We start from the raw sequence: 15,138 nt of genomic DNA on the forward strand, positions 1-15,138 counted from the left end.
ACCTTAGTACAAATGTGCATATAAAGAAAGTTACAACCCTTTGAAGTTACAAAATGAAAATCGATTTTTTCCAATATATCGAAAACTATTAAAGATTTTTTATTGAAAATGGACATATGGCATTCTTATGACAGTAGCATCTTAACAAAAAATTATAGTGAAATTTGGACACCCTATAAAAATTTTATGGGGGTTTAGTTCCTTTAAACCCCCCAAACTTTTGTGTACGTTCCAATTAAATTATTATTGTAGTACCATTACTTAAACACAATATTTTTAAAACTTTTTTGGCTCCTAGTACTTTTTCGAAAATTCAGTTTTTATCGAGATATTTTGAATATTTGTCAAATCCACCACATATTTGTACATGGTTAAGTACGATTATGGAGACTTGGTAATAATATGAAAATTTATGTACGATTTACATTTTTAGGTATATTTTGAACCGTATTAAAAAAGAAGCCATATCTCGATAAAAGTTGCCTTCTCGAAAAAATAGAAAGAGGCAAAAAAGTTTTAAAAACATTTTGTTTAACTAATGATATCGCAGTCATAGTTTAATTGAAGCGTACACAAACATTTGGGGGGTTTAAAGGAACAAAACCCCCATAAGATTTTTATGTAAACATATTAAAAAAGAAGCAACAACTCGATAAAAAATGCCTTATCGAAAAAATACTAAGAGCCAAAAAAGTTTTAAAAATATTGAATTTAACTAATGGTACCACAATAATAATTTAATTGGAACGTACAGAAAAGTTTGGGGGGTTTAAGGGAACAAAACCCCCATAAAATTTTTATGGGAAGCACAAATTTCACTATAATTTTTCTTTAAGATGCTCCTGCCATAAGAATGCCACATATCCATTTTCAATAAAAAATCTCTAATAGTTTTCGATATATTCGAAAAAATCTATTTTTATTTTGTAACTTCAAAGGGCTATAACTTTTTTTATGTGCATATTTGTACTAAGGTAAGTTAGGTTCATTCGAACTATTTTTGGTCCCAGAATATGTGATTTAATTTATGACCTGTATTTTTGTTACACCCTGTATAATATCTTCATTGTGACCGAACGCAACCGTTATTACACATTATTGCACTGCGTGTGGCCTAAATTTGGCGTAGTTCTCTGAAAAATGTATTATATTTTTCAAAATTTTGGAACATGTTTAATTCGTAGAATAATTTTAACAGTTGTTTTGAATACAGATTTCAGTCCTCTACAAATAGTTTCTGATGTCTTTTGATGTAAAATAATTAGGGAAGCAGGAATTAATCAGTTTAGAATTTTACATTGAGTTTCCTATGGCCCGTTTTCCAATTCACCACCCGGTATAAAAAATTGATTTATGAAGAAATTTCAATATTGTCAAAAATTTACTCATGTTGTTTCTGAAATGACCGATTAAAGTTGCGGTTTTACACACCTTTTTCAACACAATTTCTTTTCTCGTTAATCTTTTGAAAACGTCAAATATTTTTTAGGTAAAAATGTAATATTGTCATTACAACCAAACTGTGGCTAATCCCATTATAAACATAACATTCAACTTAACATGCCACAAGAAAACAGTTTCAGAACCTCAGAATAATTCTAATTGTAATATTTACTAGGTGAAAAAATGAGAAATAAGAGATAATTAAAAAAAATTGCAGAATATCACTTTTTAAAACGTTTTTATTTTAGACAAGGCGAAAACGGCGGGTTCGTTGGGAAAAATATTCCCATGAGATTTTTTTGCATAATTACATTCGTGAGACATCCCAGAATAAGGTTCAAGAAGTCGCCCACGTGAAAAGTGGGCCAAATTTTTTTTAATCAAATTGCAAAAATCGATATTTTTGGCCCTGACAATTTTTTTGTAGGTTTTTTGGACCATTGGATAAAAAAGATCTCTTATAATTTTTCTCTAAAGTTGATAGTTTTCGAGTTATAAGCAATTAAAAAAAACGAAAAATGGCGATTTTCAAGGCTTAATAACTCGGTTAAAAGTTATTATGAAAGTCAGAAAGTGACTAAATCAAAGTTTAATGCCCCCCTACAATATCCTGAAGAAATTTTTGTCATTATTTTATTACTAAGCTGTTATTTTTAAGTAATAATAATGAGCGCCATGCACGTGGTAGGCGGCCGTAAATGTGAGTGCAAGTAAGATGCACAATTGGACTGCCGGAGTGGCATCTCTCTCGCACTCAGCATTTACGGCCGGCTACCACGTGCATGGCGCTCAATATTATTACTTAAAAATAACAGCTTAGTAATAAAATAATGATACACCTATACGACCCCGGTGTAAGTCAGATCTATTTCAGGGACGCGACCCTGCTCACGCAAGCCATGGCTATCCCCCAAACCCAAATAGGGGAGGTCATGTCCCGATCCAAGTTTCCTACCAAATATCCAAAAATCCTTTCCGATTATCCAACCCACAGGAGTAAACCTAATGCACCAGAAAAATCATTGGGGAAGGCAACGAGAAACCACTCCAATTATTTCTCCCGAGTAAAGTTAACATGGCGCAATCCAAACATAATCAGAGTATTACTGATCATGGATCTCGGAAACCAAGATCCGGCAGGGAAGGGTGCGCACCAGACTGTAGGGCCTTCCCGGTCGTCACCACACGAAACCCCTACAATTTAAAAAGTACGACAACTTTAAAAATGTCTAGCAGTACAATCAGATTAGGCACATGGAATGTTAAAAGCCTCTATGCAGCAGGCAAGCTCAGTAACTTAGTTCAAGAGGTTAAACGCTTAAAAATTGATATAATGGGCATCAGTGAGCTCCGCTGGCCTGGAGCGGGAACATGTGAACAAAATGAAGGCACACTATACTATTCTGGAAGTGTAGAAGATGACGTACATCATAGGAATGGAGTTGGCATATTTATAACATCTAAATTCAAGAAATATGTAAAAAATTTTGTGCCTGTAAATGACAGACTAGCGATACTCCAATTAAATAGTAAACCATTTAATGTCAATGTTATCCAGATATATGCCCCTACTTCAGAAAAGAAATATGACAATGATGTTGAATCATTCTATAGTCAATTAAAACACACACTTAACAATCTAAAAAGGAACGAAATCACATATATTATTGGAGATTTTAACGCGAAAATTGGTCAAGGACGAAGATCTGACCTGATAGCTGGATATGGACTAGGGGAGAGCAATGAAAGAGGCGATAGATTATACCAGTTCTGTCAAGAACATGACATGATAATCGCAAATACATGGTTCAAATTACACAAAAGAAGATTATATACATGGAAGGGACCAGGAGATAACTCGCTTCATATAATTAGAAATCAGATAGATTATATTCTAGTAAACAAGAGATTTAAGAATGGTGTCAAGAGATCAACGACATATCCTGGTGCAGATATCGGTTCAGACCATAACCCTCTAATAGCTGACATCCAAGTGAAGCTCAAAAAAGTCGAAGAAAACCCCAAAACACCAAAATTACATATATCAGCATCCAACAAAACGCTAATAGAAAATGACCTGAATAATCAGCTAAAGAATTCAACAAACGAAAACAATACAGAAATATGGAACACGTTTAAAGATCTTACCTGGAAAGTAATGGAAAAATATACGACAACGATGCAGAGGCACAAAAAACAACAATGGATGACTGATGAAATCCTGGAATTGATGGAGCAGAGAAGAAAACTGAAAGATAACAAAACAGAATACAAAGAAAAACAAAAACTAATTAAACAAAAAATAAAGGTAGCTAAAGAAAAATGAATGGAGGATAAATGCAAGGAATTAGAAAAGTTGAATGAAAAACATGATACGTTTAATATGTTTAAAAAAGTTAGAGAAGTAGCTGGTCTTTATTATAAGAAAACTCCACATACTATAACCGATTCGTCGGGAAAAATGATAATAGACGAACACGAAATCCGAACTACCTGGTATAATTATATAAATGAACTGTATAATGATGATAGACCCGAAGAACTGGACACTTTAGATGAAGGTGAAGGACCAGAAATACTAAAATCAGAAATACAACATGCTATAAAATTGGCAAAAAACAAGAAAGCCGTTGGTCCCGACAACATACCTACAGAAATGTTGAAGCTCATAAATGAGGAAAACATTGGAATACTAGTTAAACTTTTCAATGATGTTTATTCGACTGGTGATATCCCTGAAGATTGGTTAAAGTCCGAATTCATAACCCTACCAAAAAAACAACGTCCGAAAAACTGTAGCGACTATAGAATGATAAGCCTTATGAGCCACACCTTGAAAATCTTTCTACGTATCATCCACAGTAGAATCAGAGATAAATGTGAAGAAGACCAGGATGAAACACAATTTGGCTTCAGAAATGGACTGGGAACCCGGGACTCTTTGCACTAAATGTGTTATTGCAGAAATGCCGAGATCAAAGGAAAGACGTCTTTGCTGTATTTATTGACTATGAGAAGGCCTTTGATCGAGTCAAACATCACAAATTAATTAAAATACTAAAGGATAAAGGAGTTGATAGTCAAGATGTACGAATCATAGAAAAATTATACTGGCGTCAAACAGCGACAGCTTGCATAAATGGAAAATCAACAGAAATATGCAAAATACAAAGAGGCGTCAGACAGGGTTGTATACTGTCCCCACTGTTGTTCAATTTGTATTCAGATAGAATATTTAAGGAAGCGCTGCATAATTTGGAATGGGGTGTGAAGGTTAATGGAATTCTGATAAATACAATCAGATATGCAGACGATACACTTATTTTAAGTGATGATATGAATGGATTACAACACCTTTTAAATGCCATTGACAGAGCGGGAAGAGAGCTTGGCCTAAATATAAACTGTTCAAAAACAAAGTACATGGTATTTAGCCGTTTGGCCCATCAAGATTCACGGTTATATGTTGATGGTCATATGATTCAAAGAGTACCCAGTTTTAAATATCTTGGTTGCCATATTACTGAACAACTAGATCCAGATAAAGAGATAAAATGTAGAATCGAGATAGCCCGCACGACATTTTTAAAAATGAGGTCATTCTTCTGTAATGATACCTTGCAACTTCAACTTCGAAAGCGCATGATTAAATGCTACATTTGGTCAGTCCTCTTGTATGGTGTCGAAGCATGGACATTAAAAATATCCACCATTAACCGTTTGGAGGCCTTTGAAATGTGGCTGCACAGACGTATTCTAAAAATACCATGGACGGCTATGCTGACAAATGTGGCAGTTCTTAAGTAAAGAGAGCAAATGCTACCCGCGAGCTGCTTGATAACATCAAATATAGAAAGATGGCCTATTTTGGACACGTAGTAAGGGGAGACCGGTATAATATTCTTCAACTTATTATGATGGGTAAAATCGAAGGACGCAGAGGAATTGGTAGAAAGCAGGCCTCTTGGTTGAAGAATATCCGGGAGTGGACAGGAATAAAGAAAGCAGAACACCTATTTAGAATAGTTCGAGACAGAGACAGTTTCGCCATGTTAATCGCCAACGTCAAGGGGACTTGATAGGGCACGTTAAGAAGAAGAAGAATAAAATAATGACAAAAATTTCTTCAGGATCTTGTAGGGGGGGCATTGAACTTTGATTTAGTCACTTTCTGACTTTCATAATAATATCTTTTAACCGAGTTATTAAGCTTTGAGAATCGCCATTTTTCGTTTTTTTTTTTCAATTTTAAATTGCTTATAACTCGAAAACGATCAACTTTAGAGACAATTTATAACAGCCCTTTTTTATCCAGAATGGTCCAAAAAACCTACAAAAAAATTGTCCGGGCCAAAAATATTGATTTTTGCAATTTGATTAAAAAAATTGTTAAAAAAAATTTGGCCTACTTTTCATGTGGGCGACTTCTTGAACCTTATTCTGGGATGTCTCACGAATGTAATTATGCAAAAAAATCTCATGGGAATATTTTTCCCAACGAACCCGCCGTTTTCGCCTTGTCTATTTACTTTACTTGTTCTTTGTCACTGTGTCCAGAAATATCCTCTAATCAATTTTAAACATACTTCCAGATTACCTAGACATCTGAAATTTTCAGAATAACTCAGAACTCGATGACAATGCAATATTCAACAGTTTTTACATGGATGCATTGAGTTTCATTTTGCATTTTAATCCATTTTAAGACATTTAGATCCCGTTGTGAAGTACGTTAGTCAACAGCGCAGCGGATATAGCTCAGTGATAGAGCATACGACTGCAGGTCGAGAGGTCCCCGGTTCAAACCGGGCTGTTCTCTATTTTTTATTTTTTAGTTTACTTTAATTAGCTTATTAATATTTCATATTTTAAGAAGTTGATAAGTTAATATAATCCTATTTTATTAAGGTAATATAAGATTAGCTATATTAAGGTTTGTATATCACAATTATTCTTCCGAAACAGGTTTAATAAATTTTTGACCATTTTAAACATTTTCTTTGATTTATATGAGTTTAAAATCGATTACAAAATTCTTTCATGGCATAGGAATTGAAACAACAAAACAGTTTATAATTTTATATTGTGTCCTATAAATAAAAAAGAATGTGTGTACTTTGTACGCACGTAAGAAGTTATACTTCTATTATATGATTTCAACGAAATCAATATACTTTAAACAGTTTATTTATATTTAATTTAACTATTAAACTAATTTTAATACTTATTACTTTCCAAAATTTTTTATTAAAACAATAACAAAAATAAAAAATTAACACACACAAACACATTGAAAAATGCCACAAAGAAATGATTTCTGAACAATAATTGTTGCCAAAAATTTTAGCTAAATACGTATTTTCTGAAAAAATTATACAGGGTGTTTCATTAATAATTGTCCATATAGTAACTGGAGAAACCTTAGTACAAAATACAAAGATTTAACCTAAAACACTTAAATAAAATGTAGCTCCTTACTGTGTTACAAGGTGTTTTATCTACAAATTTAAAAAGTATTTTTGCTCAGCATTTTTAAACTATTCGACGTATCCTTTTCATACTTGGCAGGAAGTATAGGTACTATACAAACTACTAAATTATGTTAAACAAACGTTTCTGTATATTACCAGAGGCGTACGACGGGGGTAATTGAATGGTTGACCCTTTCCAAATTCTACGCCACTGGCGGAATTTCAATTTTAGTTCAATTTTTGGATTCTCCAATACTTTCTATGAAAATAGTACACTCTTCATTCGTAACGATAAAGTCATTCGTTTTCGAGACCTTTGAAGGTAAAAATGAACCGACACGGTTATTTGGATTAATGTATTGTGTCGCTTCATTTTTAATTTCAAATATCTCGAAAACTAGTCATTTTATCGATACGAATGAAGAGTATATTATTTACATAAAAAGTATTGAAAAATCAAAAAATTACACTAACATAGCAATTTCTTCAGTGGCGTAGAATTTGGAAAGGGTCAACCAGTCACTATCCCCTGTCGTACGCCTCTGGTAGTAGCTAGAAACGTTTATTTATCTTAATTTAGTAGGGTATACAGTACCTACACTTTCTGCCAAGTATAATAAGGATTCGCCAAATAGTTTTAAAGTACTGGGTAGAAATATTTTTTAAATTTTAATCATATGAATCATAGCATAAATTAATCAAAATAACTGTGCCGTTTCATATTTTACTTCAAATATCTCGAAAACTAATGACTTTATCGTTACCAATGAGAAGTATATTATTTACGTAGAAAGTATTGGAGAATCTAAAAATGGCACTAAAATAGTCAACCATTCACTATCCCCTGTCTTACGCCTCTGGTGGTAGCTAGAAACGTTTGTTTAACATAATTTAGTAGGGTGTATAGTAGTCGCACTTTCTGCCAAGTATGAAAACAATAAGTCGAATAGTTTTAAAATGCTGAGCAAAAATAGTTTTTAAATTTTTTGATAAAACACCCTGTAACTCAGTAAGGAACCACATTTTATTTAAGTGTTTTAGGTTAAATCATCGTATTTTGTGCTAAGGTTTCTCCAGTTACTATATGGACAATTATTAATGAAACACCCTGTATAATAATATACTTACAATCATAAAATGTATAAAAAAAAAATAGTAACTTGTATTGGGGATCGAACTCGCTTCCCGTCGATCCCGCCGATCGAAAATCGAAGTGCTTTCCCATTGCACCATCTTCGCGTTTGTGTCATGTGGGAATATACACCAACTGAACGTTTACACCATAAACTTTTTGACAGTTATTTATTACTTATATGAATTTAATCAAATTAGTTTGATTTTTGTGGAATTAAAGGAATATTTTGTGGAATAACAATATATTAGGTGAATATTGGTAGAAATTATGTAAATCAAAGCATTACATACTATTTTGGTAGATTCATTTTAAATTTTCCAAATAGGTAGGTACCTATGTAATGTTTTATTAGGATACTGAAACATTTACAATTATTACGTACCTGTTGAACTATTTAAAAATCACTACAATTATAAACTTCCTTTTTTCTCTGCCATCACAACAATAAAAACAAATATAGGTACACTTGTTTATCCATAATCTCCATATTGAACAATTATTGACTGATGATTTTAACACCCAATCAGATCCCGTATAACGTTTGAGCGACTATAATACCATACTGTCGGTGTGCGCATGCGCCCGGGAAAGTAAAAATTCACCCTCGTGCCTAAAGAAGTATAATTTCAATAAAAACGTGGTATTATAAAGAGTTCTTTGTTATAAAAGTGTAATTATTATAATTATATTTAAACACAATTATCTCGAATAAGCGATTTTGAGTTACGACAGTTTTCGTTGAGACAGTCGCAATATGAGTGTGAAGTCTGACTTCTGTACTCTACCATAATTCGATTTATGTAGGTATATGTATTACTTATTTTGTTTTGTTTGTTTTAGATTTGGACTGTGTATCTATATAATATTTCATATGTCTGTATATTTTATACCACTCAACATTTGGCAGACCTTCAAACAAATTTAGAAAATTATTTTCTGAATTGCGTTTAGCAAGACTGATCTTGATAGCATCCCAACATAATATGCATTATGTTTTCTTTTTATGAATTGTGATTTGATTATTTTAATATATATCTTTTATTTGTAAGTCTTCTTTTGTTAAACTTTTCTATAAAATATAGAAAATGGCTTATTTATTGTATTTTTTAATACCTAATCTTCATTTGTATAATTGACCAGCTACACAGGATCGCATTATAAAGTCACTGTCCACTGAGGCGACATGCAGCGTGACACACAATGGGATCAACAGTGACGAATTTGACGTACTTACTGGAGTCAAACAGGGATGCGTGCTTTCTCCGTTTCTTTTTAATATAGCTATAGACTATGTTCTCTCCAAACTAGACTCCGACACAAAAGGGATACAATGGACGTTAAACACACGCCTAAGCGATCTAGAATACGCCGACGATATCTGCCTGTTAGGACAAAGATTCCAAGATGTGGCCCACCAATTGGAAACACTTTTCACTGAAGCCAATAAAATAGGTTCGAAAATCAATATTAGTAAAACCAAATCCATGAGAATTAATGCAAGGAACAACACGCCATTTACTATACGCTGTGAGCTCGTACGTAGAGGGGATATTTACAAATTCGCGAGCGCCAGTAGTGACAAGTCTGTAAACCTTTACCGGAAATTTGACATAAATGTCAAAGTGATTAATTTAAAATTAAAATTAAAAACATTAATTATAAAAAATATTAGTTGGTCAAAGCTGTGGTATATATTTTTAACTTAAATATACTTATGTTTTAAATACTGAATTTAAGTTTTTTTAATGTTCCGTAATATGATTTTATAAATCAATCTATCAATCTTAGCGCCATCTACACGATAATTGTGAAAGTATCCGAAGTAAGAAATTCATATTTTATCAATAGAACGTCAATATGATTAGCAAAATCTTAAAAAAAATCGTTTACAATTTAATTAATTTTTTGCGTTGTAAATATTAAGCGATAACAATTAAATAATAAATTTAAAAATTACCGGTGAAAGTTGAATTAGTAACCGCTAGGACCGACACCAGCGAAGCTCAGAGCATATAGGGGAGTGCATATAGATTTTCACTTCGGAAAAAATCAAACAAGATACCTAGAACTTTTTGTAATATCATTAAGAAATGTTTAATAAACAACATATCAAAAAGTTCTACTCGAGAAGTGGGTGCTTTATTTTTTATTAAACAAATCAACTACGAAATTGGATGTTTTTTTAAATAAATCCGAAAATATAAATTTTAGAAAAAAACTGACAACCATTGAAAAATTCAGAAAATTTTACAAAAAAAAACCTTATATAAAGAATTTTCTAAAATTAAATCTGTATCTTCTATCATTTTTTATTTATAACGCTAAAGTCACCCTTCTCACATACATTGGCGCACTGTAAACTAGCGTACGGCGAACTTCACGGTTGAGTTATTTTAATGTAATTCTTTAACTAATGGATCAAATGAAATTTTACAAATTGAACACGAAAGAAGAATAATTAAGCTATCTTATGGTTATAATAAAAAGAAATAAAATGTATGGCATAAGTACGGTGTGGGCGAAAAGTGAGCTTTTCATGAATTTTGTTTAAAAATTATTTAAACATGTGTAACTAATACAATTTTTCTTATAAAACTCTCAATTTTGCACAAGTTACCTTTCAAGCATCTTGCTAAATGATGTTTCATTCAAAAAAATCTCAAAAATTTAATTCAAATCATATGACGTCTCAAAAAATGTAATTTTTGAAATCTTCGTAGTTTTATAGAATTACCACCACTTTAGGACGGTATTACTCAAGTTTGAACAGATCTATTACAGTTTTATAAGTGCTTTTTTAAAGCTTAGGATGTAATCTTTAAAATGCACTAAATTATTTTACTTTAGAAATGAAATAAACTATTTCTTTTTGAGAAAATTAAGAAGGATAACAAAAATGTAATACAGAAACCGAAAATTACCAACTAAAAAAATGTTTATACAAAGTGATCAACATTTTTTTCTGTAAAACTTACCTAAAATACATTTAATAATAAGCTTCAACAATAATAAATGTTCAGTAAAAAAATTTTTTTTAGCTCTTATACAGTATGTCTGCGTAACTTTGAACCTATTGATAACTTTTTTATTATCAGTTTTACGAAAAAAAGTTATTTGTTATAAAATACTCTGCATCGTATATAATCTAAGATGCAATCGTCAAATATCAAATTTAATTAATTTTATACGAGGTATGTCAAAAAATATAAATTTCACTCAAGAGTAAAGTACCTTTACATTTCACAATATCGAAAATTGTTATTAAGAAAAGTTCTTTGGAATTAAAAATTTGTTTTAGTGTTCAATTACATCCTTCTAATTAAAATATTGTGAATAATAAAGGCACTTAACTCTTAAGAAAAATTCATATTGTTTACATACCTCGTATAAAATTTAAAAAAGTTTGATATCTGATGGTTGTATCTTAGATTTTAGACCAGGGGGAGTATTTTATGAAGAATAACTTTTTTTTTGTAAAAGTGATAATAAAATAGTTATCATAATTGTAATAAAATGATATGAGTATCCGTAATTTGAGAAAACATTGAAAAAATTTTTTTTTCGATTAGAATGATGTAATTTTATATTTAGACATAGTTTTTAATTTCAAACAACTTTTCATAATATCATTTGTTAATATTCTGGAATATAAAGGTACTTTACTCTTTAACGAAATTAATATTGTTGACATAACTCGTATAAAATTGATAAAATTTGATATCTGTTGATTGAGTTTAAGATTTTTGACTATCCTGAGCATTTTATGAAGAATAACTTTTTTTCGTAAAATTGATAATAAAAAAGTTTTCCATGTGGTTCCTAGCTACGCAGACATACTTTATAAGAGCTTCTGTATAAGAATTTTCAAATTGCAATGCCATATTCGGATTCAGCATAATCAAAAACAAAATAAAAACATATTTGATCAAAGTAAAATGATGAATTTAACGATATTTTTAAAATTATTGATACAATTAGCGGCAATTACAATTTATTAGCGGCCAAAGCTGCGAGTAGAACTTTTTACTTTAACAAATATATAAACTAACAAAAAAAGTTTTAGAAAAATATAAGCTTGTTTGAATTTTTCCGAAACAATGCATGTTTTCGTTCTAATTGCACTCCCCTACTATCACTATCGACATGCAGATTGAAAAAGGGAAAACTTTATGTATCTTGGAAGTGCTATAACAGAAAACGAAGCTACATAAGACGATATTCGTATGAGGATACGAAAAGCTCAACAAGCATTCAGCATGCTCAACCGTGTTTGGAGCACTGGCGAATATACTACAAGGACAAAGATCCGAATATTCCAGTCAAATGGCATGTCTGTTAAGTGGGATTGGATCGGTCACACACTCCGAAAACATAGTTCCAGTATTGCAAAGACTGTCCTAGAGGGAATGCCTAAGGAAAAAGAAAAAGAGGTCACCCAGCACAAACTTGGAGAAGATCCATCATGGATGAGAAAAGATGAGATGAGATCCATCATGGATCCATCATGGTCAAGGAAAGTCTTGGAGTGAGGTGAAGGCCTTAGCGCAAAATAGAACCCGATGGCGCATTTTCACTGAAGCTATATGCTCCACTTAGGAGTTCAAGAACATTATATATACAGGGTGTTTGGTAGAGCTTAACCTTAGATTCCTGAGAATAAAATAGGTCGATCTAAGCTAACTTACCTTAGTACGAAAGTTGATAATAACCGAAATGTCAAAGTTAAACTTTTATTTTATTTATTCTTGAATATTTCCTAACGAAGCTAGGACAAATAATCTCCGGAAAATTATCCCGGACAAAAAATCCCCACAAATTATCCCCGGGCAAAAAATCCCCACAAAAAATCGCGGACGAATAATCCCACAAATTTTTTGGACAAAATATCCCCACAAAAAATACCCAAGAAATATTTGCTGTCGAATAGTTCTCTAAAAGTTTTCCCGAAATTTTACCAAATTTCGAATTACAATTCCATGCTGAAAACTTCAAATTTTACATGACAAAGGAGTGTAGTTTTTTCAAAAATCGTGGAAAATATGGGGAATGAGACAATTATAACTACATACATTTTACTTGAGACCGTTCACATGTCAATGCGCGTTTTAATGACCTAAAACGCGCGTTGGCATGTGAACGGTCTTAAGTAAAATGTATGTAGTTGTAATCGCGCGTTAAGCGCCTGTCAAGCAAACGGGGCCTTAGCTCATTCACCATATCTTCTACGATTTTTTGAAAAAACTCACACTCTTGTCATGTAAATTTTGAAGTTTTCAGCATGGAACTGGTATTCAAAATTTGGTAAAATTTCGGGAAAACATTTAAGAACTATTCGGCAGCAAATATTTCTTGGGGATTTTTTGTCCGGCATTTTTTGTGGGGATGTTTTGTTCAAAAAAATTTGTGGGGATTATTTGTCCGGGGATTATATGTCCGGACCCCTTTCCTAACAGGCATGGTATAATAACACAAAATTTGGTAAGCGGGAGTTTTTTGGGACAAGAAATTTAAATTCGCCATCAAAAATTATGAATTAACCAGAGGGCGCCACATTCGTCTTTCAGCGCGCTTTTAAATAGCTTCAATTTTTTTAATAAACTGATATTTTCTTGATTATTTACGAACCGATTTTATTTTAAAAAAATGTGTTGAATAGACGATCGAAGACCACATCCAAAACTATAAAAAATGTACAGGGTGCTATTAAAAAAATTAAAGTTGGGGGTTGTAACTAAGGGACGAATATTTAGGGGATGATTTTTTATACTCCATATTACAGTGTATTACAAATGGAATAGATCAGTTTTTGTCCCATTCGAAATTCTATATTCGTTTAAGAGATATAGTCTGGGTAAATTAGTCTGGGACACCCTGTATATTACAAACAAAATCGTTTATCAAAAGCGTGTCTAAAATCATCAAATTCTCAACATGAGTGAACTATAACCCATCTATGACCATACATAAGCATAAAGGAACAAATTACAACCGAGCAACCATCGAGTAATAAAAAAAGATTTTTTTAAACCATCGAGTAATAAAAAAGACTTTATTACTGAATGAGAGCAACTAACAAGCACTTATCTAAATTCTTGGAAAGTAGCCATTGTCGTATGGTACTCTCTTAACAAATCATAAATGTTCAGAATTTGAAAAAATCGCATATGGACCACGTAAATAAAAATATCTTAAGTCCGAAAGTCGACAGCCACTTTGAATTAAAAAGCATTCCCGGAACTACTTTATGACTACAGCTGCAAAAGGGCAGTTTATATAATAAATAACATTTTCTGGTATTTTTTTTTTAGATTGTTTGGATTATTATAGAATTATCTAAATCATTACTATTTATTTTTTGAATTTATTTTCGTTTTAAAAAAAGTATTATCATCAGTGGCCTGCTTTTGGCCGCCCCTATAATCGGCCGCCCGTGTGGGATGCACACTTTGCACACATGGTAGCGGCGGCCCTGGGTCCCGTAAACATAAAAATTTAAGTAGGTAGGTATAATAATAAAGGAATTTTCACTAGTAATACCACTAGAGGTCAAATTATTTCCGGAAATTTTTTTGAGATCATGAATATTTTGAAAATTTCCCGAGTCGCAAACGAGGGAAATTTTCTAAAAATATTCATGATCAAAAAAAAATTTCCGGATATTAATTTGACTTCGCGTGGTATTCGGTAAGAAAATTCCACACCAAATTTGCATTTGAAAATCCAAATCTGCATGAACAGATTAATAGCGCGCCATAGCTTTGTCAGCAATTATTTAGGCTTTCAAATTCGTAATTTCTACTCATTGTAGTTGCATGGGAATACCATTTCAAGATAGAAAATAGTATATTCTTCAATTTTACATAAGTTTTGAGTAACTACAAGTGATAGAAAATGAATCAAAACTAAATTATGTAAACAAATAAAAACCAGTCTGTCAAAAATGTTCTGTTATTGTAAACGTCAAAAAATTTCCACTATAATTCGCTGTTGGGTACCCCACGAGCAAAAAATTTCCGATAAAATACCTCCGTTGCCATGGTGATCTGTCAAAATAACGTATTTTGATTGGTTCAAAATTACAGGTGTGGA

The 15,138-nt window shown here is 31.9% G+C and overlaps 1 protein-coding gene across 2 annotated transcripts in view; it reads left to right on the plus strand.

Annotated features, from left to right (window-relative positions):
- LOC126883509 (neuralized-like protein 2) overlaps positions 1 to 9,146 on the plus strand; it is a 44,626-nt gene extending 35,480 nt beyond the window's left edge. For both annotated transcript variants that reach the window (XM_050649119.1, XM_050649120.1), the window contains exon 4: positions 8,890 to 9,146. The gene's annotated coding sequence lies outside the window, so the exon portion shown is untranslated. The remainder of the gene's footprint in view (positions 1 to 8,889) is intronic.
- The last annotated feature ends 5,992 nt before the right edge of the window (positions 9,147 to 15,138 follow it).

Source organism: Diabrotica virgifera, chromosome 4 (genome assembly GCF_917563875.1).
Source record: "Diabrotica virgifera virgifera chromosome 4, PGI_DIABVI_V3a".
NCBI classification, from domain to species: domain Eukaryota; kingdom Metazoa; phylum Arthropoda; class Insecta; order Coleoptera; family Chrysomelidae; genus Diabrotica; species Diabrotica virgifera.